Consider the following 25,608-nt stretch of genomic DNA (forward strand, 5'->3'; position numbering starts at 1 on the left):
TTATGCCTTTCTACTTAGCAGGACGTGATGCATAAATTAAATCAGTGTAGTTTCTTTGACTTAATGAGAAAAAGCATTTGTATAGTCAGAATTTTCATGCAAAAAAAGATAACTAAAGTACCATTACATAAGAGGGAAAGACATAGCAGCATGAAAGAATTACAGAAATTTTAATTTTCACTAGAATAAAAGTGTGTGGACCTCGAAAATGCAAAGTTAAAATTGCATTTTAATTTTTAAGCTCATTAAACATGATTATGCATAATAAGGAAAGTCAAATACAGAGAAGTTGATCTTTAAAAGTTGAAGAACAGAAATTAAGATTGGACTATAAAATTTGGAACAAAGAGTTTGACTGAGAATTCTGGAATAAGGGGTGGTGGGAAATTGCAGAGGAAATTGAGTTCCCTTCTATTTTCCAAAAGTAATGTTTTCTTAAATCTGCACAATGTCCCTTGAAAAAGAACATAAATGTTTATTTCCATTCTTCAAAATAATACTGGCAGGACTTCAGGCACATGGTTTTTTTCCCCCCTAAAAGCAGTGTTTCTCAATATAAATAGATTCCAGTATTTTTCTTCTTTTTTTACACTTGTTTGTATATTCCCATATGTACTATTTGCAAGAATTTTTACTCGGGCTTAGAAGAAATGACAGTTTGTTATGATCCATGTGAACATATATCTCAGTATGACATTCAGAATGACCCAAGGGGAAAAAAAATCAAACCAAAACAAATTATTTTGATATTCAAAATACAATAGCTTCAGAAACAAAATATCACTTATATTTGATTATCTCATCCTCAAAAAAAAATGAAATAAAATTTTGGGTTAGATTTTCTGACAGATAACTTTCTGTAGCTATACTTGTAATTTAAATAGTAGGACACACAATATCTCTTTTAAAGATCCAGCCACATCTACCGCAGAAGCTTAATTGAAGATAGTTCATTGCCTTATCCAACACTGTTAAAGTTTTATACCTTGGTTATGTCTTTCAGAAATCTTTCAGGGTCTATATATGTAAATATATGATGATGATGATGATGATGATATGACTATATTTTGTATTACATCTACATGCACAGTATTATCCATCTTTAAAGTCCCTTCCAGCACAAAGCCTTCTATGATATGAGTCTATGATATACAATTATATGTCATGCATATTAAAAACTATGTACTTTTTCTTTAATGTGGTTTTTTTTTTAATTAAACTATTAGTTTTCCTATTACTTACAAAAACTATGGCCATAAAAACTCTTAAACCTCTCAAAGTGTTTTGTATGTTTTAAAATTGAAATTAATTTAATTGCATTCTTATTCTAACATTCATGAGCTTCTTTGAAAAGCCAAGCTATTATAACCACAGAAGTCTTGAATCAGTTAATCCTGGAGCTAGAAGAAAACCAAAGCCAAAAATTTCCTCTTTCAAGTTTTTGGGCCAGCTCTATTCTTTAAAATGAAATCTTCTATGAACAGGCACTGTCATCTATCACACCATAAGCACATCTTTGACATTCAAAGCTTATTTTAAAGGACTCTCTTTCAAATGTCTCCCACGCGTACACCACACTTCTTTTGTTTCAGGCATTTCAAAAAAACACTTGAAAAGATGGAGGAGGAAGGGAAATGAACTTGCAACATATGAAGTGCATGTATTGCACGCATGCATAACCATCTGTAGGCCAAGCTTTGAAGTCCTTTTTTGGCAAAACTGAAGCTTCTTATCCTTATTTCCTCAAATACTCGGGAGAAAAACCACTTCTTTCAAGCTAGTCCTGGCAGCAAAAACATTTTGTCCAAAAGAACCACATAGCAAGTGATTTAACATGTGCCAGGAAGAATTTGAAAAGAGGAAAGCATGCTCTTAACAGATATTTTGTAGTGGGGGAGCACTTGTGGAATTATTAACACATTCTTTTTTTCAAATCCATTCTTATTTCAGTAATCCCTCTTTATCATGAAGGTAGATATAATTTTTCAGTATAGTATCCCTTGTACAGTTTGGGCAGTACAAGTACAATAGCGACATGAATTAAATTACCTTTTTAAAGGTATAATTACCCTTTGAAAATGGATTCATTTTCTCCCTAGTAAGTTTTTTTTTTGCCTTTTTTGTTTTGTTTAATTTTGTTTTCAAGAGAATTAACAGAGTAGCAATATTAGTAGATAAGGAAAAATATGATAAATTTAGATGAAACTAATTTCATAATTGGCAGATAAGAAATGAAATCAAGTACCATATGCACATGCATAAATTAAGCTTCTTTCCAGCTTGTTTCCTTCAGTCAAGGAATGCTGTTTCCTTTTTTCCCCTACTGCGTTTCCCTAAGTTAGTGTTGCACCAGGAAAAACCAGACATCTACTCTCTGAGTGACTGCCAAGAAGAGACTGACCAAAGCCTGGTCAGACCAGTGAACACCTTTTATAGGGTTCAGTGGTCAGATCAAAAAGAGAAATATACATGAAGCGTAACTCTCTTCTCTATATATATGGAACATATTGCTGAAAACCACTCAAACAAACAAATACGTTTCATCAGATATATATTGATGCCTTTAGAACTCTTTTTCTATGTAGTATACACCTTTTGCTATTCTTGCTTTTCCAAACTGATGAAGTTACATGAAGAGGATGTACATTAGAAGCCTTCATTAAGAAACTATGATGTACTGTGAATAAAAGTGATCAGAATGATCAGAAAATTATGACAAAGGGAAAAAAGGTGAACTTTGATAGGCTTATAATTCCAATTTTTGTTTTCTTGATATTTTCTGATTATTACATTCCTTCCTATTATTTAAAAGTCACAGTCCATATCATACATTTCATAGATAGAAGTGCATGTCTGCCATTAACAGTTTCACAGTAATGAAAATTATGATCCGTATCCCATAACAAACTTTGCCAAAGTGCATAAGAACTGTATTAAATTGTTATATATTCTGAAGAAATCCTTGTTTTATAAGAAAATGAGACAATCTTTAACTTTTTGGTGTTTTAGACCATAGTCTATTAGTTCAGTACAAATACTTTTGCTCTGAACATCCAGAATTGTAAATGATTATGTGTTTGTTTTTAGTGAATCATGCCTTTAGACCTCACATGAACTTTTGGGAAACAGAATACTTTAAATTTTGCAAACTAAATACTGTTCATTTATTATGCTCCTTTTTTCTCCCTAATGATCAGTTTTATTGAGAACAAAGAATGAGCTTTAAGGGTCTGTTTTGATGTAAACCAACCAACATTGAAACACATCTGTTTGAGATCAACACAGTGGGGGAACACTGTGTTTTTTATGAACATGTTTTTGTCTTACCTAACACTGAAGCATATATTAAAATTAAATAAATAAAACAGATGTAGGAGAAATGGGATACATCAAGGTGAGAAGTGCAAAAAAAAAAGGAATTAAGTGGAACAAAAATATGTTCAAATTATATAAACATATTAATGTGTTCTGGTTCACACTGTAGCTCTCCCTCTAAAGAGCCGAGAAAAAAAAATTGGTTTGCTTTGGATAAATTTGTGGCCTCAATTAGAAAAACTGGCACAATGTAGTGCAGCCTAGACAGTGTAAAGGGAACTTAAGCCGAGTTGACTGCATTGTGAATACTGTCAGAAGCCTAAACTGTGAAAAGAAGTTCCAAATTATACTACCTTTTGGGACCTTGCTTTGTCGTTTCAGGCCTCTAAAGCAGATTTTGGACTGAAATGTTGACTTGTATTTCTTATGCTGTGGTAGATACTTGCATTTATAAAGAAAACAAGAGAAAAAAAAAACCTTGCCACTATGAACAAGATGGGAAACAAGATGGCAGAAAATAGAAAGAAGATGAAGGAAAAACAAAAGAATGAATTGGTTATTTAAATATAAAACTGGAGAAAGAGAAGCAACATTTCCTAGAGAGTAAAGAGTATGGAGGGTGCATTTACCTACTACAAGTCCTACGAAAATACTCTGAGACTTCACTTCCGGCTGAAATTTCTTTTGTGACAATAAGGCAATGTCTACACTAGCATTGTGAGGACAAATAGAAGTGGATTCATAGAGTGGAGTAGCTGGAGCTGAGGCACTGATGTCCACAATATAGATATTTCACTGATTTTGTTTTCTTCAGTCTGGTTCAACTCTGGTGTCATGAACTACACTCATGTATGGCATTTTGATATAGTTAGGAATCACATTTTTCCGTTTCATCTGAAAGAAATTCAGTTCAAGCACTTGGGTACCATTCTAAACCATGCAAACTAAAGCACAGTAGCAGGGATAACTGGAAGATTAATTCAAAATGTCACTCCTAATCTGTGAAGATTCTGCTGATACATTATGCAAATAAAATATCCAGGGTGCACTATCTGCTTCCTGTTGTAGTCTTCGTGATGTCTGATTTGGACCTTTTCCATTCTGTGAAAATACTCCTCGAACGGCCATCAGGAATCTACTTTTACATTTCCACCTGAAAAAAGTCCAGACATACAGGCAAATAATATTAGCAGTCAGTACAGCAGTGTTTCTACTCTGCAGTTCTGATACATTCATAAAAAACATGAAAAATGTTTTTTCCAAAGGGTAGTGGAAAGTTTTATTATTAATATCTGACTATTTTGGCAGTAAATAAAAAGACAACATCAAATTTTTCTCTCTACTGATGCCTCAGAGTTTTTTTATTTTTTTATTTTTTAATTTTTATAGATTTTAGAAGTAGATGTGTAGTGGATGTAGATTTTAATGTATCAATATTTCCAGTAGAAGTAACTGCAGCAGCACATAACTCAGGTATCATTTCCACACTGAGGTCTCTACCAGCATAATTAACATGCATTCTTTTACTACCTCACTGTATTATATCTCTTACCACAATTTTCCAGTAAAAGTAACACCAGTAGCTTAACGGTTGCACATACCAAACCCTGTCCCATGTCAAACCCTCAAAATTCCATTAGTTGTTTAGTCTTCTTTTCAAGGTGGAATTGTAGAAAAACACCTTGAGGCCTGCACCAAAGATGCAAACATAGGCAAAAGTGATCTTCAAGTCTGGAACTTTGAAGGACCTCCAAGGACTCAACGTTTTGAGAGGAGGATGAAGATGATGAAAGAGGGGTTCCAAACTCCCCCAGACTCAGTTCTCGAGGGGGTGTGCCAGGGGACAGAATGGGGCAGAACTGGAGGGTGGTCGAGTGGGGGTTGGATGGACATCATTATAAAATCATAGAACTTGTGTCCAAGCACATGCATGTGGGTTTTTATTCCTATGGGCCAAGGGCTCATTAAAGCTCTGCTCTTCTTATCTTATCTCCTACCTAGATTGGCCTGGAGTCTTCTTTTCTCCTCACTCTTTTAGGCAACACGACCATTAGTCCACCTTTTTTAATAGATTGTATGGTTAAAGAATGTGAAGGAGAAATTTATAATGAGGTGAAAGAAAATTGGGTCAGGATTTCTTAGATTCCCTTCTTCTTTCTCCCTTTATTAGATGGACACAACTCCAGGCTCTACAAAAAGCTGTGTTTACATAGAACAAAATAGGACATTAACATTATTTACACTATATTTGAAATAGAACCATGGGAAGAAAAATTTGCAAAATTATCTAATTCATGTATAACACTCTCTAAAGAACTTTGAATACCATGTCAACATCCTCCTACTTATTTGGGTGCTACACTAAGAAGTACAGGCATTTCCACAGTGAATGGCATGATTTGTTTGTCCACAAAAGTGATATAGGTAAGGATGAAAAGTGTCTGGACTTACCAACATTGTAAGATTATTTTCCTACCTTGACTTTTCTCTTGAAAGGGGAAATTGTGACAAGAGCAATTTTGTATTTTTTTCCCTTCTGAACTATTATAAAGATGCCTGATGCCATCAATATTTTGTTTTCTCCTTAGTAGAATCATCTCTCCTGGTAAATTAGTTTTAGGCAATATCAGAGCCAGGGTGTCAGGACTTTGTTTGTGAACTCCCCATATCTGTCACAAGAAGGTGCAAAAACCTTGGAAAGGAGGAGTGACTGTGATGACCTTGCAAGCAGCTTTGCCAGCATAAGTAGGAAGTTAGAATTTGGATTATTCTAGCTGAAACATTTTTATTAGTGAGTGAACTGAGAAAAGACGGGAGTATCTGTAAGCTAAGACTGTGAATATTACCTGATACTCAGTTCCTGTAGGGTAGCAAACAAATTTGGAATAGATACTGTTACTTGAGTGTTCCAAATTGTCAGTGACAAAGAAATATTTTGTCAAAGGGGCCTGTTGGAGAGCCATTACTAACAAAAGCTAATAGATGAAATACAACATTAAAAAGATCATCTTTAATAAATAGTCTTATTAGGAAATGCAACAATTCAGAAAAAAAGGAAGAGACATAGAACATAAGGACATGTTTTAATTGGTACAGCTGATTAATCACATCAGAGTACTGTACAGAGACAATACTAATTTTGTCCTGAGGATCCTGCTATTTAGGTAGACAATACACATATTAAAGAATAAATAATTAAAAAGCAACAAGAATACAAAGGGAAATTAGTTATATCCATCCACATTCCCTTTCCTTTTTCACGTAGTCTATGAAAAGAAAATATGACCCTCCAAAGTACCTGCAAAGCCTAAGGATAAAGTATAAAGTTGTTTTATTCTGCTGCAGTTTTTTGAGAAAGGTTTTAAACAGAGAAAAGGAAATGCTACCATTTAATGGGGGGAAAATATGTAAAAATCTCTATAGTGCCATTGTCATCTAACCACACAGACAAGTATATTGTAAATCAATCTATATTCTACTAAATATATGAAGCAAAACATGAAAAAACTTGGCATTTTCTATGTATATTTACAAATCATGCGTTTTTCTGTTCTTGCAGACTACCTTCCTCCATTACTTGGAGGCAAAATCTACCTCAGCTAAATTTAGCTTAATATTTCTATTAAAATTTAAATTTTATACACATATTTCCATAGAATTGTCTCCTAGTCTTCTTTCCTGCTGTTTGTTTTTTTTTTGGTTTTTTTGTTGGTTTTTTTTTCCCAATGAGGGGACTAATCATTCCCTTTAATACAATTTTAGTACTTTTTTGTGCAGGAGCTTGAGCAAATATGTAATCTGTGTAGGCATATTCAAGTTACCTGCCATTCATTTTAAGGACTACAGAACATGAAAGTGTAATACTGTCAGTTTACAACAGATTAACACAGGACTTGCATATGTTTAGGAATTTCAATATACTTCTGACAAGTTATAAAACTATGGCTGAAATGTACAAAATTACATTAGCACTTGAAAAATCTTACTGGGAAAAAAAAAAAGAAAAAACAAGTCTACGAGAAAAAGATATGTACTTTGATGACTATAAGCATAAGCATTAAAATTTGATACCAGTAAAATTAGACGTAGAAAAACAACATGAGATTTTATTTTCTGAATATAATATATATGCGTAATTTCCTGTGCTACCTTACCATTATTTGTACTCCTGTTGTTTATTTTGTTGACTTATTTCATTACCCATCAACCCTAAACTAGTTTTTTTGTTTTAAGTTCTGTTCACAAACAACAAATTTTGACTGTTCTAAATACTTCTGAATTATTTTTCTGACAATTTTTTTGGAGGGAAATAAATTACTTTGCTTTAATACCAAAATTAAATACAGTATGTATATTGTAAACCACAGAAAATTATTGGTGCAATTACAAGGCTTTTTTCCATCATTTATATAGGACTAGAATCTTTTCTTTCCCCACTATTGCTGATAGAAAGTAACGTAGTCTTATAATAATTTCCACTTCATTTTTCTGCTGTTTCCTATGTGAGAAAGTCCTAGGTGCAAAAGCATATGTCCAATAGCAGCTCTTAGATTAATTTTGTTGTTAATTTTGAATTTTAATGTTTTACTGACATAACCAGGCTGACAAGGCTTCAGGAAGAGTTAGATAGACTAAGGATTCCTAAAGAACTTCTCGAATGTGTCTTTCCACTATGTTTGCTTTTCTAGTTCTGGCCTCATCGCAAGCCCATTTCAACTGCTTTTGTACTGCTTGGATCTACATGTTTGTAGGGCAGCATTCATCCAGAGTACAGAAGCAAATAACATACAATTCTAGTATTCTAGTAGCTGGAAAAGTATATTTTTGCTCCTTTCTGACATAAGTTAAAAATTTAGATAAGTGAGAAAATGCCAATAAAGGAAGAAACAAATGAAATAAATCCCTTAACTGTGAAAAATTGGACATTAGTCTAGGTGAGAGATTGATTTTTTTTTGAGTGTTTTAAATTGTCATGTTATTAATGAGTTCTGCCTTCTAAACAAGGGATAAAAACTATCAAAATAGGTATATATTTGGTAAGAAAGATCAGGGTGACTTTCATGCGTCGACAATAATCCCCAATGAAATATTCAGGGTGTAATTATTTTATTATCAACTCTGTCAAATGCCGCTTGAGTTATCATAATTAAATATATGCTGCCATAATTAAATATATTATAACTGACTGTAGATCTTCCACCAAGAAAATGAAAACCTTTAATATAATGTTAAAAAAAAATTACCACAAAAAACGCAATAAAAATTATTATAGCAACAACTTCTTGAAGAACAATTCTGGGACAAGTAAAAAATTATGAATGTCAAATGGCTTCATGACTGTTTCACATATGTTCTCTATAACGATATACTCATTAATTCCCCTCGTTTCACTGCCACTCTAAAATTACTTTCACATCTGCTTTTGACAAATGGAACTGTGCTTTTACATTAGGCAGATGAAACTAGATTCAGAACCAAGAAAAAAAATTAAGCACAGAATAGACTTCTCATATAGCTGATGGATTCAATATTTACTAACTGGATACAATTGGCAGAAGACTGAATAGCAGGTAAATGTGAAATCATAGATTAAACCTTCTATAAAAGTCTGGTTTTGATGAGTTGTTTCTTCTCAAATACATGGCTAAGGGAAGAAGCTTATCTAAACTGATTAAGTTAACTTTTCTGTTTTACTGTTCAGTTCCAAGAGTCAGTCATTAAAAACACTGTATGGACCTCAATTATTTCAACTGGGCATGAAGTTGCCTCTGTTCTGTGCTTCTTTTGCTTTGGAAATTTTTTATTTGTCAAATAGATTTTGAAGTGAACTACATGTTAGATGTCTTTCTAGCTACAGTGGTTAAATAGAAAAAAAATAAGAATTTAATCAAATAAAATAAAATAGGAAAGTTGTACGTGTTGACCTTAAAGCTGTTTCTCAAGAGCAGCCCAATGCAGACATGCTCTTATAAGAAGCAACTTTAAACACAACAGATTACGCTGGTCTAGCTGAACGGTTATTATTAGTCCAGTCATAATGGCACTAACCGTTAGAGCTTAACTGACTTAGAAAACAAAACTTCACTTGTAACAAAGCTTTAAATTGTTACAGAGGCACATACAGACTCGTACACGTACTCTCTCTCATACACATATACATATACTCTTAACATCCTCATCTTTTCTTCAATAGAGGCCTCAACTTTTCGTCCCCTTCTGGGTCTTAGGTTCAAAAGCATCAATATTCACTAAGAAGGAGCTGGGGAGTGGGCATTTGAAAGGCTCATCAGCACCCCAGCTCCTCCATAGAGGAAACCATAATTTTAACAGGGATGTTCTTTCCTCCTCATTCTAAGGTCTAATTTCATGTATTTTCTAAATAAATAATTGATCAAATAATTGATTATTGATTAGTTCACAGACAGATCCTCTGTCATCATCACCTGAGCACAGTTTCAAGGCCTTTGTTATCATGCGGTCAGTTCTCTACACTGAGTTTTATTCTAGTCTCACAGTTTATTCTACATGTACCCCTTTGGATTTAGCATTTACTAGTTACAGAGGTCTATCAAAATTATTAGAAGAATAGGTACTTTTATATTGTTGTACACAAGTAAGCTAAACCAAAACCAAAGTAAGTCATAGTCACCTGGTTGTTTGACAACTGCTGTTACAACTAAACCAGGTAAATAAAACTACAGGGCTACACGGAGAGATATTAGGTCTGCTAATGTCAAAAATTCATATTTCATACTTAGGGTATGTAGAATAGGGTAGAACATGATTGGGTTTTTTTGCCTAAGAATTATTCGTATGCTTTAGCCAATATATACTTAATGTTGACATACAGAAATATTATTCAGTGAATACAAACTACGGTTCCTAGCAAATGCAAAAATCTTTTACCTGTAGAATCATACTATCAGTTGTTTATCTAGTCAAGCCTTACATTTTCGATGGACAAAAAAATAAAGGAGAAATACACAACTACAAAATAAGAATAGAAACTGCTATGACTGACTATAGCTGTTTGATTTTTGTTTTGTTCTGGGCAGGTGTGTCTTGCCTCTGAGAGGAAAATTAATTTAGGCAAGTGCTTTATCTCCAAATTACTGATTAATAAGGAAGAAGAATCACACAGATGGAAATATATTTTTTGTCTTTCTTTGTGACAGTACATCAGAGAATGTCTTCAGGATAAGCTTAAAATGCATAAGTGGTGTTTCTAAGTATCTGCTAAATGAGCAGATTATTCTGTTCTTTCACTGTTCTCCCCAAACTTCCCATGTAGTTAACACCAAGTAACTTCTCACACTGTGTATATGATTTGTTTAGGATCTACGTGTGCAAGAAGAGCAGGTGCAGGGCCCAGGGGTCTGGAACCCTGGTTCCGAAAAGTTTGTCATTGCAATACTTAGTGTTATGTCACTTCCATCCTCTTGGTTCTTTTCCCAAATTCACAGAACATGGAAAACAGAGACAGGTAAAAGATTGTCTTAATGCTTTCACTCAGAGAGAGAAATGTAATCTTTATCTCAGTTTTATCACCCCTGAGCTGACCTTAATCTTTCAGGCTGTAAGACCTACAGAACTATCTTTCCTTTCATTTTATCTATGTTCTACTACAGTTAATAAGACTATTATTGTAGGACCCACTAAATAAGTGTGTAGTGGAATCACGTGGAATCCATGAGAGAATGAAAAATTTAAATTCAAATTCTGATTTCAGATCACATGTCCCTTGATATTTGTTGGCAAAAAAACCAACAAACACACTAGTCATCTACTCTGTAATTTGACAGAAACAGAGATATATTAGGAAATAGTATATTAAATATAATTAAAACATGAAAAAATCCTCCTATCAATCAGAAAAGATTTTTTCTTTGTGATTTAACAGTACTTTTAATGTTATCTATTAAAAGGAAATATTTTCTTAAATGATCTGTGAAAAGTTTTAATGATATTTTATGAGATAATTTGTTACAAGACTGAAGATTTAGAAGGCCCAGAGGAATCCAAAGCTCAAATATATATACAAACCTGCATATCTGTTACATTCATATTTTTCCGTATGGCCTGATCCAAAGACAACTGAAATTTGGACTTGCTTTCCATTTACTTCAGTGAGCCTCAAAGTATGGCTCTTACCTAGTAATTCTATTGTGTTTGTGTCAAAATGCATGAAATTATGCATTCCTTAAGTGTTTGCAGACTGAAGTTCAAGGATTTATAACAGCTACTCTGCAGTCCATAGTGTGGAATTCTGAGATTTGAATTAATGGTGATTCAGCTCAGAAATTACATTTCCTATGGAAATATTTTTTCTGTCCAAAGTTCTTCTATTAATGTGTTCATCATACTATATACTTTGATATACCTTAAGCAATTTTTGCAAGGTTAATTAAAAGAAAATTTCAAATAAATTATCACAATACTTTAAATAGACTGGAAACTTGAATTTGCTCTTACACATCATGTTAGAAGACATTCTGTGGTTTTCCATCTTATTGCATGTTGTGGAAACTTATCTTGGCTAAATATGTTAGGGGGAGGAGAGGAGGAAAGTATTAGCATTATCTCTAAAAAAAAACCCAGTTCATTTGAAAATTCTTGTCCTCTATCCAAATATACATTTAGATCTATTCTGTAAAAATAGCTTTATATTTATGATAATTAAAATATTCCCAGACTTTCCTGTGCTATGCATTCATATAGAAAAAAAAAATTGTTTGTGGTAGCAAAGAGATAAGGATCATCTGGATTTGGTTTATAGTGGTGGGATAGCAAGTCATACTAACAATGAGAATGTTTTTAATTTAGCTAAATCTAAACTGTTTATCCTTCCATTAGATGTCTTGCATTACTGCATAATCATTTCAATGTTTCAATTTTTTTACAAGTCAAATACAGTAGTAAAAGACTATCATTTCAGTGCTTTAAACTTAGGGCATACTTGAAGATATAAATTGCATCTTAAACTTAGGCCTCTATTCAATATTTTACCATTTTTTGTGAGAAAAACAATGAAATGTTATTCTATTTAATAAATAAAAGTAGCAAAGTAAAGTGACCTTAAGGTTACAAGATGCTTATTAGTAAAGGTAAGAAACAAGATCTCTAAGTCACATTTTTATGCTTTATTGTTAAAACATGCTACCTCATAAGAACAGAAAGGAAACAGAGAATCAACAACCAGCTCCTATTGACATGAAAAACTATTTTCTAAAAAAAACATCCCTAGACTAAATATTCTCAGAATAGCAATGCATCCCATGCTGAATATCTAGAGAGTGTCAGACTGAATCTTCTTTCCTTTTTCAGTCTTCTTGATTCTCACAATGGTAAAACAATGGAAGACAGGAAAATAATTTAAAAAAATATTCATCCGAAGTTCTTTTTCCCAAGTATCTTTATAGGCCATAACTACAGGTGATGATTATGATGGATATAAGTGCTTTCCTTTCCACTATCTGTTCTGTATAACGTTAAGGAAGAGTAGTCAGAATGGTACCAAGATCACAGGCATAGCAACGATGGTCAGTTGTAGTATCACAGAGGTGTCAGACCCTGTGATGGTGGTCTCTGCAGTTTCCTCCCTCCTCCTTCCTGGCCAAGGGCTCAGGAATGCCTTTTAAGAGAGAGTGAAAAAATATTTATGCTACTGTTGAGGCCAGTAGTTCTTCCCCATAGTGCAGGAAATGGGTGATTGACCTATTTTCCTCTGGTCATTCTTCCAGTAGGTCTTCCCCTTAGAAATGAGTGTAAACTATCTCTTCAGGAGCCAGAGGGAAACCAAATCATTATGGGACACAGCAGAAGGGAAAAATGGTGGAGGGACAGGAAGATGTTAATGGATCAGAAATGTAAAAATGAGGAACCATATATAGAGATTGAGCAGAGAAATCTTTATGGGCCTAATGATGTTCTACCAAGAGAGATGACCAAAAAAAAAAGTCTCAGAGTTAACAAGATCCCTTTCTTTAATCTATTCTTCCTGATGGTGGTTGTCTAGAACTAGAAAAAAAAAATTGGTGAACATTTCATTGAAAGAACATTGTTTAAAACTCCAGAATGTCTTTCCACCCCAATCCTATTTCTTGTCAGAATACAAAGTGAAATATGATTTTTCTGAAATAGTAAACACTCAAATCAACTGAGTCAGAAAAATTTGAAAACAAATCTTTTGTTGCATAACAAGGAGTTCAATAATTATCAATTAATTTCTTGGATGTAACACAATATGGTCTCCTTTCAGAAGCCTTCTTTGCATCTTTATACTTGGTTCCCTATTTGTCATTACCAAGGAGTCTTCCTGTCTTTATCTACATTGCAGGCTCCCTACTTTTTATGCCTTTTTGTGCACCTGTCCCACTTAGCACTCCAGGATATGACACCGATAGAATTATCCTTAGTTACTCCAAAAAAAGAGCAATTTTTTCTTGGCCTTACTTAGTCACAACTCAATTGTAAGGCAAGATAAGCAGGTGATTTTCATTTCTGCTTCCCAAACTTAATTAAAAAAAAAAAAGCTACCTATATAGTAAACATTGCCAAAACACATGGAAGCTATACCATCTATTGCACTGGGCAAGTATACAGTAAAAACAACAAAAACCCACAACATATGTTTTATATGGAATAGAAATAGATGTGAGTGGTTTTAAGAGAATTTCTATGGGAAATTGCAATATGTGTCAGTGGGTTTTTGCATCCAAAGACAAGAAGAGTTACTAAGTAGGACAAATCAAGCATATAGAGTCTTGAATTTCTTGTTGTAAACTAAACTGTCTAGATGAGCACCTACTTCCATCTCAGATAAAACAGATCTTGAACTGTTCAAAAGAATATTAGACTGTACTGATTTGTTTGAAGAAATGTAAAGAAAGAAGGACATCCACTGTGAATTCTTATTCATAAGAGTCTGATGGAAACAAATGAGTGGCTCTACTGCAGAAAACTGTTATCTAGCTTTGTTAGCCTTGTTCATTCCTTATCAGTTTAACAGCATTATAGAATAATAGAATCTTAGAATGGTTTGGGTTGGAAAGAACTTTAAATATCATCTAGTTTCAACCCCCCTGCCATGGGCAGGCATACCTTTCACTAGACCAGGTATAGCATTGTCCTTTTCAGAAAACAAAGATCATTATTAAATGTGATTGTCACAGTTCCTTTTCCTATAATAGTTTATATTGTCCTTTCCACAATATTTCATCAAATTAAATTCAGAAATTTTTCACCAAACCCAATTATGTCTCAAAATATGATGCCTCCTCAGAAATAAAATGAATATTATAGCATGGATAATAAATCTAATCTCTACAGTTAGCAAACTGAAATTATTGGCCAGTATGAAACCTCGTGTAATGCCTTGTTTATTTGAGGGTTAAGTTACGACCTTCTGGAAAATATGTGAAATTCCATTTTATCCAACTTTGGAACTGACCCTGACTTGTTGAAATTAAATCATTTAAGACAAACTTCTTTGCACACAAATTGTTCTGGCCATCCTTTATGACTTTCAGTGTTCACAGTACAGAAGACCAGAAGAAACATTTTATTCTTGGGAATCTAATTAATCCTATCTTTATAAATAAATCTTCCTTCCTTTCTCAGTACCACATCTTTTTCTCCAGGGGATTTTGTGTCACGTTTGTTCCAAGATTTCAGTTTACAACTTTTCCATTTCCTCTCTGATCCAGGAAGTCTCACAGAAGTTGATGAATTCTCTAAAAGCTCTTTTTTCACAGAGCTTTCACTCCATTTTGGTCACAGAATGCTTAGTGTTGGAAGGGAGCTCTGGAGTTCGTCTAGGCCAACCCTCTGCTAAACCAGCTTCACCTAGAGCAGGTTGCATAGGATCATGTCCAGGAGGGTTTTGAATATCACCAGAGAAGGACACTCCACAAACTCTTGAGCAGCCCATTCATCTCTGAAAAATGCTCTATCACCCTCACAGTACAGTTTTTCCTTGTATAATAGAGAATTTCCTGTGTTTCAGTTTGTGCCCTCGTCAATTGTCCTGTTGCTGGATACCACTGAAAAGAGTGTTCCCAACCTCTTGACACGCACCCTCAAGATATTTGTATGCATTGATTAGGTCCCCTCTCAGTTGTCTCTTCCCGAGGCTGAACAGGCCCAGCTTCCTCAGCCTTCCCCAACAAGAGCGATGCTTCAGTCCCCTAATCATCTTCATAGCCCTCCACTGGACCCTTTCCAGTAATTCCTCATCCTAAGTTCGGTGAGCAGTTGTTTCTTTGCACAATTTGCTACAGTGGAAGAAAGTCTTTCAACAATCTTAACAATGATTAAGCCGTTAACCATCTCAGCCTCTCACAAAGATGAACATCCTTTTTTTGCCAAGTAACAGTCACAGATATATTAAGTAAAAATGATCTTAAAGGATCTCATCTTCATATTGTTTGTGCTACCTTAAACATAGGGAGGTTATTTTTTAGATTTTTACTTTTTAAGAGTGTTAGTTTTTATCGTTTCATTATGAAAAAGTCATTGAGGTCTCCTTGAAAGAAGAAACAACTCTTTTAAAGCTTAGCATCAGGGCTGATATGCTAAATAGATGTTTATAATGTTGGCATGAATTGAGCAATATGTCATTTCAATTATCTCTTCAAAATTGTTCCCCAGTTATTATTTAAGACCTCAAAAGCAGCTGAAGCAGAATGTTTCTGAGTCGATTTTCTACAGTGCTAAGTTTCTAAGAGCTCAGATAGCAAAACACAAGTGTTGATTTAAAAGCAGTGAACCAGTAAATAACAAATTAATGAGGTCCAACTGAATAACAGTATAGTGTAACTTATGAAGTAAAGAGAAATATTGATAAAGGAAAGCAAATGTGGAATATGTTCCAATATTCCAGGGCAGAGTCAACCCTGTTTTGTTTTACCATTTGCACCATTTTGTGCACTTTAGTAATGTTGCTATTAATTAATTAAGAGAACTAGTAAATAATATTTGCAAGATTATAACCTAATAAATTGCTATCTTCAAACTAATTTATCTTCCAATAAAATTCATGTAATTAAGGTGTTTCTCTGTAGCTAGAAGTCCTTACTCTTCTTTATAATGTGTGAAGATAAAGAGATTGCAAGAGCATTCCAGCAACTTAGAGGGGAAAAAAAAGTATATATTTTTCTCTCTTTATTTTTTTAAAGTTACAATCCTTTTGCTTTCATTATCTCTTTTTCCATCTATTTTCAACAACAGAAAAATCAATAATTTTTCACACATAATTGTTGGAATTACACTTGTCACTACTTTATTTTGAGAAAAAACCAAAGTGCTCCTTTAAACAAGATGAAGAAATTACAAGTCAATCTGAAAAAAAGTCCTTATATATCAAATGTAATTAAAACATAGACGTCTAAGTGACATAGAATTTTGAAGTACCTGCTCAGAATACTTTTCATATGCTGAACTGATTGAATCAAAATTAACTGATTAAGATTATTTCTGAACAGTGAACAGGGTCTATGCTATATGTATTCCCTACCTGAAATTACACATCTTATTTCAGATTTACTTCATTTGTGTTTAGGGTTTTTTGTGCACCTATTCCACAAATCCTTTATTATATGATGTATGAAGATCATTCTTCATACAAAAGATTTTACTACAGTGATGCTGTACTAGAAGTGTGGATAGACTCCATCACTGACATATTTATTCTCTGTAATGAACTTACAGTAGCAAAGGTGCTACCAATCAGAACATGAATGGCATTTATTTAAAACTACCTGGACAGTCTGGAATACCAAAATATAAAGTAGCTCCAAGTACAAGACTGATGCAATAGAAACTGATTCTCAATTTTTTCAATTTTTTACACTTTTTTATCTTACTCCTCCCTTCTTCATAGGTGTTTGTATGTAACAACTCTACATAAATCAATGATAGAGATAGCAAGGTGCATAAGTCAAAACCAGTATTTACCAGAAAATGTAATTTGTCTACAAAATCTTTGTATATTTCTTTCTACTCCTTTTAATAAACAAATTCAGATAGGTGACAGTAATAATGAAACTTGTAATATTCTAATTCCACTTTAGCTTTTTATGACATCTTAGTGCTACCATAGGGAGTTGTTTACAAATAGGCAGACCTCTCCTTTCCCTAAGAAAGTTAAAAAAGGAAAACACTAAGATTACTGGGAAAATAGTTGGGGTATTTTTATCAGTATTGTAAGGAGCTGTACTCTCCTGAAACCTTACTTAAAGATTAGTATTACATGGAAGGTCAGATCTTTCATTTTCATTTCTTTTTTTTGTTTTACAAAGTTGTTAATTACATGTCAGATTACAAGCAGGTAGCTTTTTTTTTCTTGTTAACTTTCAGTTTTGAAAGAATTACATAAAATAAATTTTGTTATCCCATGTAAAAACCCAGGATTCTCTTGGATTAGGGACTGGTTCTTGAAATAGCTACTCAGTCTACAACAAACTGTCAGCACAGAAAACTGTGATTTAAGAATAGAAAGTAACACCATTCACTACCAAAGGCAGATGTCCAGAAAGACTCACAAGCTATTTGAGTCAGCAAAACTGTGTTCTCACACAGGATGATATGAAGATGATCTGAGATCCAGCATTTTCTGTGAACTGATATTGTAAGTTCAGTGTAATCACCAGCCAACAATTCTTCCAGTAAGTTTCTGATTTCCCCATTTTGGAGGAGGTCCAAGAAGAAACATTCCTGTTGATGGACCTGTTTCTTAGGAGGAACAGGATAATATAGTAATACTCCTTTATCTGACACGCAATTTTTATAAATTTACAAGTAATGTTCTTTTTTTCTCTTCACTTTCTTAGAATTAAAAATTAGTTATATAGCTTCAGAGTTCCAGAAAAAGAAGTTTTCTATGTTGCAAAGAAGGGAGAAAAATCAGTGTCTGTTATACCTAATATCTTGGAAAATAGTTCTTTGTTTCACTTATTCACATGCACACAACAATTAACAATATAAGAGCTTGTATAGTCTAATTAAAGCTATGAATTTTATTTTAAAAAAACTTATAATAATAACTTTGAAAATTAATGAAAATATAAATGGTTTTGGAGTTACTTGATTTTGTTTTCTTTAACGGCTCTCACCTTTCCTGTCAGCTACACTTTGCTGTATATTAATAAAATTAATACTATCAAAATTGAAACAATATTACTAAACTCCCTAATGGAATACATACACAGTATTTGTTTTCTCCTTTCAGTGACTTATTCTGTTCAAACTAGATAAGCAACTTTCAAGTTTCTCTGAAAATTTATTTTATGGTGTTCTCTTACAGAAAAAAATAAAGATATATTATAGAAAAAGTAGGGCAATCCAAAACAATATTAAATGACTGTGTACATGTTTCAGTGTCATCATTTATATGTAAGTTTTGCATGTTTTATTCACGAGACCTCTGATTCCTTCTCCGTTACATGTTAATTCTGCTTCTGTCTGTTTGACAGTCAAGACAAGCTATTTCAGATTCAAGGCAATTTGTAAGTCAGAGGAAAATCTAAGAAACAAACTCTGGGAAAAATGTAGTTTTTACTTTTACAATTTTGTCAGTGTCAGTTTAAATGTGTAAGACTTTGAGGTGTTGACATGAATTAGCATTTTGCAAATCTGGGAAAGTTCCACACTGAAGATGAGCTAGAAATTTAATTGCTCATCAGGTTATTATGTTCCACATCTACATCTTTTAGACAGAAAAAATGTTGTGTTTTGAACTACAGCAGTGTTAAACTGATAAAGGCATTCCAAAAAAAATCAAGCCTTGTAGAATGCTCTTGTAATTTCTTTCTAATAAACACTGTTGGGGAGTTAAAAAGAATAGCAAATTAGGATTAGTTTGGGGGAACCTAATAAAACAAGAAAAAGGAGCATTTTGGAAAACTGATAACAAAACTAAAATTGAAAAAAATAAACTATGTTTAAAAGCTGATGGATCTGAAAATCCAAGGGAAGAATTTTATTATATTTCACTATGGAGTAAATTGTGGAGAAATATTTCCTTCCACAGGAAGAAAAAAAATTCACTAACAGAGACCTTCGATATGTACAATAAAGGTATGACAATATGAATATATGAACCACTACTTTTGTGAGTTTTCCCTTGATTCTGTAAAAGGTGTGTCACCAGTTTTATAGTTTTGAATATATTAGGCTTTGAATATTATAACCTTTATCCTTCACTGATATCCTTCATGACTTCTGGTAATGTGCTTTTTACTTTTAAAGCCATGTTTATTCCAAACCATTCTTATCTCTTCAAATCTTTGCTTCACATATGGTATATCACATTTCTTAGGCTTTCTTGTGCATGGATCTATGTGCCAGATGTTCCAGAGAACCTTTTCATTGTCTCTATTGATGTGTTCTGTGCATTCATTTCAACAGACAGTTGATGTCTGGCAGTGTATATTATATACGAGAATCATTAAACATATCTCCTTACAGATTCAAAGGAACATTTGAGTATTTGATGCACTAATTATGGAAACAACAAATGCATCTAGAAATTCCCATTACTAAGCTGTGCTGTTTAACTAACCTTCACAAGAATTTTTTTTCCTTATCTTTGTACCTTTTGTATTATATCCTGAGCTACAGGTTGAAATAAAAGATGCCTGCTGATGTTGTTCATTTTTACATGGTTTAACATATTCTGCTATCATGGGAATATTAGAGGAGTGTGGGCAATATTTTTTATACATATTTAAGTTAGGAAAATTTTCATCATAATTAATAGTCAATACACACACCGCAGCCTCTGGAGTACTCACTCCATGGCACAGTGGGTGCGTATGTGCTGAAGGAAGCTGCAACCCATGGAGAGCCCACACTGGAGCAGGCAGGAACTGTGTCTTGTGGACAGGAGCCCACACAGGAGCATGTTTTTTATCGGGACCTAAGAACCCATGCTGGACCCACACTGGAGAAGTCTGTTCCTGAGGGGCTGCACCCCATGGAAAGGACCCATGCTGGATCACTTTGTGAAGAACTGCTGCCCATAGGAAGAACCCATATTGGTGAAGTTCATGGAAGATTGTCTCCCACAGGTGCAACCCCATGCTGGAAAAGGAGAGTGTAAGAAGGAAAGAACATCTGATACAATTGGTTATTAACTGACCACAACATACCCTTCCCATCCTCATGCACTGCTCGGGGAGAGGAGGTAGAGAAATATAGAACAAAGTTGAGCCTGGGATGAATGGAGGGGTGAGGGGATAGAACTGTTTGCTTTCTTTTTGTTGTTTCTCACCATCCTACTCTACTTTTAATGGGCAAAAAATTAAATTAATTTTCCCCAAGTGGAGTCTATTTTTTCCTATGATGGTAGCTAGTGAGTGATCTTGTCATTATCTTGAATCACAAGCTTTTCCATCTAATTTTCTCCTCCTGTCCTGTTGAAGAGGGGGAGTGAGAGAGTGGCAAGATAAGGTTTGTCATCCAGCCAAAGTCAAATCTACCTTTCATACCAATCTTTTTGGCCTTGTTGTTTTAAAAGTGTTTTAATTTCTCAGTATACCTTTCCCACAGAGAAATATTTACAGTTACCAATTTATACAATATTGAGCTACTTTTTGTTGTAAGTAACAGTAAAAGGAAAATTTATTCTGGTATACATTGTGTTCCCATGAGTAAAAGTTTGTATTCTCTGTTTAGAATAACAGCTTTATAACTGCTAGATAATCAAATTAGCTCAAGTAAATTTCTGATGCTTGTTATTATCATGTATTTCTCACATGCTGCAATTTGTAAAAAGAGGCTTTTCAAATTCCAAGTGTGACTGTGTTATTGTAAGAAATCCTCCAAATAAAAGTCCAATTACTTAAGGCAGCAGGGCTAGTATAGGCAGTTATGTGAGAAAGACTGAAATGGAAGGATATGACTGCCATGACTTTTGAAATATTATGGAGAGTGGCTTGGCAACTACATCAGCCAATTCCCTGAGAACTCTGGGATACATCTCATCAGAACTCTCACTAACATTGAAATAAACATTTTGATAACATTATTGATCTAGTAATAAAATAAACATTTTACAAACAGTCAAGGATAGAATTTGTCCCTAATCATATTCTGTGACATATGCATAAGTTATTCTGTGGATAGTTAAGCAAAGAGCTTTGTTTTATTAATAATTATATTTTAATGCTATTATTCATTTTTTATTTGCTGTCAAGATCACAAATAACATTTCACTTACATTCATGCAGTGAACTATACTAATACTGCAATATGTAATCTAGTTTCATTTCATGCAGTTATTGTTTTCAATTTAGATAAGTAAAAACACTTAAACACCTAAAGACCATCCAAGCAGGGTCTGTAAAGAAAACTGTTGAGAAGGCAACTGGAAAATATGCTGTTCATTGAAGTCTTAAATGTTTGGAGTTCTTTTCTAAAGGAGAGCCATTAAAATAAAAGTTTATTTAAGACATGAATCATTCCAATTATTTTTCATACTTTTTTGACAGGCATCAGAAATAGCAACTGAAAGGATACTTAAAAGTTTAATGGGCACAACTTAGTGAAAAGGTCTCATTATCTCAAATGAAATCAAATTAAAATTAAATAAAATGTGAGGAGGAGCAGCATATCCTTTGTAACAATTTAAAAAATAGGCTTGGAAAATGTGAAGACACATTCCTGCTCTTATTAAATTCTACAGAGTTATCAAAGAACCCAATATAGAACTCAAATGGGATGCACTTGCTTTTTTTTTAGTCTATTATAAATCCATCCTAAACAATTCTGTAACTTACATAGTAGTGTATATGACCAACACTTCCAAAGGTCTGTAGATATTATTTTTGCCATCTCCATGCCAAAATGAACAAAATAAAAAAAAAAGTTAACTTTATCAGTGTTTTTTACTATTTATCATATGCATACGATGGACTGGAAGTGGCAGAGAAACTTGTCACATGTAGGTAAAGGAGGAATATTAATTAAGTGCTTTAAGTGGAATGACTGCATATGTTATCAGTCAAGAGTGACACGATATAATATTTGAAATTCCTGCTTTATTCTCATAAACATAAGGAGACTAGTTAGCTATGGATTTAACAGTTAGGGCTGTAGTGCATTACTACCAGGAATGCAGTGTAAGGCATGAGATCTGGAACATTAGGTGTGTTCACAGTTATGCATCCTTCTTCCTCTCCCTTTTAGGCTGAGGATGGCCTCATCTTCACAAATCCATGACCCGTGAAGCAGTTTGTTTCCTGCTGACATTAATAGACTCTTGTGCTGGTATACAAGCATGAAATGTCCTCTTAACACACCTTTAAATGGAGCCACCCAAAATATTTTCTGTTTATCCTTTAATTTAGGTCATAAGTGTAAATATATAAAACATTTCTCCTAGCCCTTTAGAAGCCAGTCACCATAGCTGAAAATCTTGGAAGCTTTTGAAAGTGACTCTTAATGAGTGACTGGTGTTCATATTCTCCAAATTAAAAAAAAGAAAACTAAGCAGAATAGTACACTTTACATTAATAAGTATTTCTCTATTTTAAAGTTTATTTACATGAAACTATTTCAGGACAAATACATCTACACTGTGCTGTTGTATCAATTTCAATGACATCCTATCACAAAAGTATTTTATTGCACAGAAATACTTATTATTTTTTTACCTGTTAGGCTGTAAACATTGTAATTTTTTTTTCTTATGTTTTGAAATATCTGCTGAAGACAACTTCTGGAAGTTCATCTAAAAAGAGAAATTTAAAACATGGATTTCTTTCAGATTCTATCTGTTTATATTTTGTACTGTGTGTCCGCTAGCTATAAATACAAACAGTATTGTTATAGTAGGGTATAACACAGGTTATTTATACACATTCTTTTAAAAAACAAATCATTAAATTATTAAATCTAAATAGATAAATATTAAGTAATATAATATAAGCCAGTATATTTATATATTTTATCAACTAAATTTTATAATTCATATATTATGGCTATATATTATGAAATATAATATATTTTAGATAAAATGTTAGAAATTTAATATAAAAATACTAGTTTTAAAATATTATATTGACATATTGATCATATTATATTATATTGTGCTATGATTGATATAATATGCTTCTATTCTTCAGTATAAATACAATATTATAGTATTACAATTCCTATACAATTACATAATATAATGTAATTTTAAAATATTAATCTATGCAATATAATAATATAATAATATAATATTAGAATCTAATTTATTAAATGTTGACAGTCAAGGATGCTTCTTATTCCTCCTACGTATGGCTAAAAGCAACTGAGGCTAATCCATACACTGCTGCACATTTAGACTGGACTTTTTGTTATTGTAACTTTAATCTCTGGTACAAACCTTTGAAAATTATGATAAGCCTGGAGCTCTTGTTGACTTCCATTGCCTTTAAATTATTCTTGTTTCATATTTTCTCATTCATGTTAACATTTCAGTTACTGCCATAAAATAGCAGTGAATTGCCTCCCAGTCCCCAGAGATCAGGGAAACCTAAGGCATTAGCAAAGAATATTATGGGTTTTTAATACATGGTTGCTAAGTGGAGTATGTGTCTCCATATGAGCAAATTTCTATTAACTGCAGTCATAGAGCGACACATCACAGAATCACAGAATGTGCTGAGTTGGAAGGGACCCACAAAAATCATCAAGTCCAACTCCTGGCCCTACACAGGACCATCCCTAAAAATCACACCATTTGCCCGAGAATATTGTTGAAATGCCTCTTGAACTCTGTCAGGTTTGGTGCTGTGACCACTTCCCTGGGGAGCCTGTTCCAGTGCCCAACTGGATTCTTCACCCCTCTCTGGGTGAAGAATCATTTTCTAATATCCAGCCTAAACCTCCTGAGACAAAGGGACAAGACATCACCTAGAATCATATCAGTCTCATAGACACACAAGTAAAAGGAGAGGTTTTCTGAATTTGCGCCACTAGATCAGTAGTATTATCAAGAAATGGAAAAAAAATATTTCAGTGGGAGTCTGTGGAGCCATTATGGAAATATCTGAATTGTTACACTTGGAAAATTTGTTAAATCATGCTAGAAAACCAAGAAAAACCTTTATGTATGTAAGGAGAGAAGCAGAGTAATCCAAAATGACACTCCATGTTGCCACTCTGTGACATTGCAACTTTAAGGCACCTGGGTTAAGCTAACCTCTTTTCCTCAGAGGTGGTTTACTTCATAGATTCAAGAGAGACAAAAAAAAAAGTGGTTTCTTAAAAACAATGAAAAGGAAAAAAACCTGGCAGATTGGCAGGTGTAGGTAGAAGCCACTACCTTTATCACCCTCCTGATAACATACCAGTTTCTGGGTCCTACATGACAGTAAGGTTTGCTGTGAATTGAGAGAGTTGGAAGCTGCACCTTCACTTTCTTGGGGCTAATAAGCACAGAACACATCAAAGAACCCCAGAACTGTCAATTACAACAGATTTTTAAGGCCATGAGCAGATCCAGCTTTAGGAATTGTGTTTCCCCATGGAAAAAAACACAGCCAGATGAAAAAATATTGATCTCCTATAACAAAAAAACTAAATTAAAAATCCATGATTGCTTAAATTGGGTTCTTTTAGTAGCTGAACTTTTTGCCAGCTGGCATTTTATAAAGAGTAATGCATCATCTGTCTTCTAGAGACAGGATAAATCTGGTATAGCCATACAGTCAGCAGGAGTAGACTTACATTTTTGCCCTGATATCTTAACAGAAGCACATTTCTGGACATGTGGAATCAAGTTTTAATTTGTTCAGTTGAATAATCCTGTCATGGACACATATGGTATAAATATTGTGTGATCATGGACTGAACAGCATTCTTGAGTTCGTTCATGGAGTCAACAGAGCATAATCCTCTTTGTCCTTGCTTCTTCTCCCTATTACACATAAAATTTCAAGAGAAATGACTAGGGAATACTATTCTCTGCCCACCTTCCCTTTTAAAGTGACAGAAGAATTTCTGTTGGAGGTCTGCTTACATGTATTTTATGAGAGATAAGAGATATTTCAAGGAAGCCTATAATATATTAAAAAATGTGCCTTAATTTGTCTAGTTGATCTCTTCACCACTTGAAGTACAAGTCAATTTTTTTTTTTCTCTCAAGATGAGCAAATTCTTCATCAGTACTCCATTCTTTTTTCATTCTTCTGGGGTGCTAGCCTCTCCTGGTCTTTCTGGTCATTCTCTACCTGGAAGTTAGATACTATTGTAACACAGATAGGAATCAGCCATAGTCATCAGTGCCAAGTCTTCTCTTATACC

This window comes from Lepidothrix coronata, unplaced genomic scaffold (genome assembly GCF_001604755.1).
Source record: "Lepidothrix coronata isolate B3197 unplaced genomic scaffold, Lepidothrix_coronata-1.0 Scaffold81, whole genome shotgun sequence".
Taxonomy (NCBI): Eukaryota; Metazoa; Chordata; class Aves; order Passeriformes; family Pipridae; genus Lepidothrix; species Lepidothrix coronata.